Source organism: Orycteropus afer, unplaced genomic scaffold, assembly GCF_000298275.1.
Source record: "Orycteropus afer afer isolate SDZICR_OR568_19922 unplaced genomic scaffold, OryAfe1.0 scaffold00439, whole genome shotgun sequence".
In the NCBI taxonomy this organism is placed as follows: domain Eukaryota; kingdom Metazoa; phylum Chordata; class Mammalia; order Tubulidentata; family Orycteropodidae; genus Orycteropus; species Orycteropus afer.
This window is the reverse complement of record NW_006922026.1, coordinates 1,086,410-1,091,911: the sequence shown is the minus strand read 5'-3', so window position 1 is coordinate 1,091,911 and position 5,502 is coordinate 1,086,410.

Here is a 5,502-nt window from a genome sequence, read left to right as displayed (position 1 = left end):
CTCCCCTGGAGCAGTCGGTGGGCTTGAACTGCTAGCAGCTGAGCTCTTAACCATTGCACTATTAGTGTTTATTGATCACAACGGAGATAGAGGCAATTTCCATGTCAGAGAGTTTGTGCAGTTTTTATTTGTTCAGATCAGAGCTCAAGACCAGGAATAACTCCAACACTACATCAAAGTAGGTTATAGGGCATTAAGGATTAGGTTTCAGTTGAGTGACTGAAAAATTACTGAATGTGCAGACTTTTCCAGGGACCTTTACCTTTTATACATAAATACAAACATAACTTGCTATGTACGTAAGCATATTCATACACCCACTTATATTTGAAAAAAAAAAGAAAGAATAACCATATTTTATTTTAAGTTTCCTGTAGGAAAGAATAAATAGACTGGAAAGTATATGAATAAAAAAGAATATAGACTTCTGGGAAAATGCTTTCTTCTTATTTTATAGAATTGATGTTGAGACTAAAATATATTTCATAATTGTAATACAAACTTTATTTTAAAAGGAATCCCTGAAATTAAAAATTAAGAACAATAATGTTAAAGTAAATGAGCACAGAGAAGAAATATTGCAAGTGACTTTAAGGCACTTTAACACATTATTTTTACTGTATATTACTAATGGAATAAAATTGAAGACTAAAATAACCTAAACAGAACTCAGCAGACTATTTTTCATAGTATTCTTTTTACTTATTTATTTATCTGAAACAGCTGCGATTATAATGTAAGATAAAACATACATTTAATTGTACTTTTGTCATTGAGAACAGAGATAGCTCATCTTGGGGGGAAGGAGAATGTATGGAAAACTTTTGTAGTTATGTAAACCTCTGGCATCCTGACTTCAAATGGGAAATATCAATATTATCACTTGAGGTAGCTTGTCCTTAAAGTATGTAATAACCAATTCTGTTCATTATAAACTTTTCAAACAATGACCAAACCAGAAGTGAGAGCATCCCTAGCACACAGATTGAGATCATTATTTACTATTTCTTATTAAAATAATGAGGTCATTTTGGAGAAATAGTTCATTCTGGATTTGAGATGGAATTGTACGAAGTGGTCCCAGAATATCTTGACATAAGAGAAGGTAATGTTGTTATCATAGTTATCATGTCAAGAGAACTCAGCGGCACACCGAAAAAGCTTTTACTGGCCGATAGGTTGAACATCAACAAGAATAATAACACTATGGATGAGTAGCTCTGGTGATGTAGTATGTAGGGCATTTGGCTGACAACTAGAAGGTCAGTGGTTCAAATCAACCATTTGGAAGGAAGATGGAGCAATTTACTTCTATAAAGATTTGCTGCCTTGGAAGCCCAGTGGGGGTTGCTGTGAGTTGGAGTTGACCCAATGACAGTGAGTCTTTTTTTGGGGGGAGGTTTGATTACTATATATCAAAAATGTTTTGAATACAGGAGTTCATAATGAATCTCAAATAAATCTAAGATTGTCTCCATCTTTGGAGAATGGCTGAAAACAGGTTATATAATTTCAAAATACGGTATAAGAGAAAGAGCTAATAATTAATCATGGCTTTTATTCAAAATCTAACATATTTTAATCAGACAATTGAGGAATAGAAGTTTTTTTTTTGTTTGTTTGTTTGTTTTTTTAGCAGAAATATTCTAGGTAATATGCTAAAAAAGATAGAATTAGAATATAAATATTTTTATGACTCCTAATAAATGAATGGATCCAAACACTGATCACCAGTGTTTGATATCACAAAAAAGTGACAGCCAGAAATTTCTCCTGCTGGAAGTACACAATATCACCTATCCCAAACAAAACTGAAACTGAATCTGATTAAGCCTCTTTAACTAACTTATAATTTATTTTCAAGTACTAAAAGGGACAAAGAAATATGTGAAAAAGCATCATGGGGTTATATTATAGCTCAGACTGTGAAAAACTGCATGACAAATAGTCTGGATTCTTCAACAAATCAGTAATAAAAAAAAAAATTGCAAGAAAATAAGATAGAAAGAGATGGTGCTAGGAGACATATTGAAGTTGCGTTTGTAGAGCAAGAATACTGTTTGAAAGTATGTAAGAAAGTGATGGGGAAGCTTACAAGTTGGTTAAGGCCTAACTACCAATCCTTGTTCTCCCTTTAACCATCATTGCCCTTGAGTCTATCTTAAATGACATCCAAAAAATGAGGACATCCTCATCTAACCAAGCCAGAAACCTATACCCACTGCCACTAAGTCAATTCTGACTTATAGCAATTCTGTATAATAAGGCAGAATGCCTCATGGGTTTCCAAGACTATAAATCTTTACGGAAACACACTGCCCCATTTTTCGCCCACACAGAGGCTGGTGGTTAGCAGCAAAATGCCTTAGTCAGTGAGCCACCAGAGCTCCTTAATCCTTATTCACATTGCTCTTCAATTAAATAGCTTCTGCTTAAGGCTCTGGCCACTGCTACTGCAGCTTTTGGTTTGCTTACACTGTGTAAATGAAGGCTAAAATCCAAATCCATTGATGTTCAGTCAAGTCCAACTCGTAGCAACCCTATAGAACTGCCCCATAGGGTTTCCAAGGCTGCAATTTTCATGGAAGCTGACTTCTATATCTTTCTTTTGCTATTAAATAGATTACCAGCCAAGTTCTTAAGCACTGTGCTATCAGGGCTCCTACAGGTTAAGGATGGGGGTAAATTACCTCTTTCTATTGCTCCTGAAAAGAGCAATTCCATTTCAGTGGTTATGAATTCCATTGCTAACCAAAAGGTCTGTTGGTGTAGTGGATAAGGTACTTGACTGCTAATCAGAAAATCAGTGGTTCAAACCTACCAGCTGTTCCATGAAAGGAAGAATGAGCGATCTGTGTCTATAAAGATTTACAGCCTCAGAAACCCAATGGCAGTTGCTAAGAGTCAGAAAAGGCTCCATGGGAGTGCATTGAGTTAACCAAAAAGTCAATAGTTCAAACACAATAGCCGAACTGTTGGAGAAATATGTGGGAGTCCATAAAGATTACAGCTTTGAAACTCTATGAGATAGTTCTACTCTGTCTCACAAGTTCACTGTGAGTTGGAATCTACTCAACAGCGATGAGATTTTATTTTATTTGGTTTATTGTTTCTGGATTGGGAAAGAAAAGAGGTAATATGGCTACAACCAGGTGGGCTAGGATCTCTTTCTTACTAGCTGTGAATTTATAGAAAAGTAAATGTTCTTTTATTTTTATAGTTGAATTATCATGAAAATTAGGGATATTCATATTATGATAAATATAGTGTTATTACAAGAATAAAATAAAATGATAAAGAGATGTTTTGTCACATGTGTGATAAATTTTAGCTATTTTATTATAGTAAGTCGTGACAAGATACAATAAGAAATACATGGCTGTGATCACCTGAAATATGGGAAGAGTAAAGAGTAAACTTTACTCTTTTAGAATAAAGATATAAAGTAAGCTTTCAGAGAAGTAAGACTTGCTGAACTGAGACATTTTTTGAAAATGGTCCTATGGAGTTCTACAGATTGTCTCTCTGCTATTTTAAGAGGTAGTTTAAACAACCCAGACTTTGATTAGATCTTGAAGCTTTTTATTAGAAACATCTTTCATTTCCCTTATATTACTTCAGAAGTTCCAGGGGCCTATCACAAATATTTAAAACCTCAACAATTTTATATTTTGAAAGCTAAATATTAGAAAACATAATTTTATAATATAGAAAAATAACAATAAATAAATATTACCAGATGCTGCATTACTTTGAACATACAATTTTAAGGTTTTTTTTTTGTTTTTTTAATGGAAAAGGTCTATACATGTACACATTTATTATTTATATGTAATACACTTAGAAATTTTCAATTTACATATCATTCTAATGTATTTAGATATACCTAAAAGATCTTTCCATCCTTTTGAATCAGTTACATTTAATTTATATATTAGAAGAGTAGAAGGCAATTACAATTATTTCAGTAAAAATAACTAAATGACTTTGATATGGTAATTCCTCAGAGATAAGCAAATATCAGCATAGGGAATATATGCATTTTTTTATTATTTGAGTACTAAATTACTTCATTTTCATGCTGTAGATTTGCTGATCATGACTATAATTAATCTCATAATGATGAACAAAAAGGACACTTTTAGATGTCAAATAAATGAGAATAATGGTTTCCATGAATTTTATGAAACCCACGTGATTAAATCGGTCCTTCATTTTGGGTAACTCCCAAGAGTAGAAATGAATGAAGCTCAGAAATTAGGTACTTCCTTTCAAGGCAAGATTTATACATGAAATACTCTGGTAAGAAACTATCTTTTTCACAATGGAGGTGATTACAAAGTTAAATTTATAGTATTGTTTAAATGGAATTGTGAATAATGAAATTAACATAAGACTAAAAATAGGCTAAGAATATATTTGACAACATGCATCATTTTCAGGAGAAGGATATACAATTCCCAGAGAAACATTATCAAGAAATGATTAAACATACTTAAAATTAATTTCTATGTAACATGTTATTCTGGTGGTTCAAACCCACCGGCCACTCCTTAGAGGGAAGGTTGGCCAATCTACTTCCATAGTGATACCACCTTGGAAACCCAAGGATGGGTCACTATGAATTGGATCCAACTCAACAGCAGTGAGTTAGTTTTATGCTATTATTCACTTATTATAATGGCTCTCTATCATATTAACAAAAGAGAGATACAGTGTGACATATTAAAAGGTAGAGTTATAACAACTATTTATTATACTAACTATGTATGCCCTGGAAGAAGTGCAGCTTGAACGCTCCTTAGAATCAAGAATAGCCATACTTTGTTTTACCTACTTTGGTCATGTTGTCAGAAGGGACCATTTCCTAGAGAAGCATATCATGCTTGGTAAAGTGTAGGGTCAGCAAATATGATAGAGACCCTCAAACAGATGGATTGACACAGTGGCTGCAAAATAGGGTCAGGTATAGCAAGGATTGTGAGGATGGCATATGACTAAACTGTTTTGTTCTGTTGTACATAGGGTCCCTGTGGGTCAGAGCTGACTTGATAGCACCTAAGAACAACATGTATGTTCTTGTAGGGTTTCTGGTATTACAGTGGTTAATGACTGGCTGCTCCCCAAAAGTTCGGCCATTCAAACTCACCAGCTGTTCCAAGGGAGAAAGATGAGGCAATCTGCTTCCATAAAGATTCGTAGCTTCAGAAACCTTACGGGAAAGTTCTACTCTCTCCTATAGGGTCACTATGAGTCAGAATCTACTGGATAGCAGTGGATTGGGTTTTTTGTTTTGATATCTATATTCTTGCAGAAGTGGCTGTAGTTTCTTTAGTAATTTTTTATTAGTCACCACCATGGGCCAAAGAAAAAGGAGCCCTGGTGGTGGAGTGGTTAAAGCATTTGGCTACTAACCATAAAGTCAGTGGTTCAAACCAACCAGCTGTTCTGTGGGAGAAAGATGTGATAGGCTGCTTCAGTAAAGATTTAAAAAAATTGACA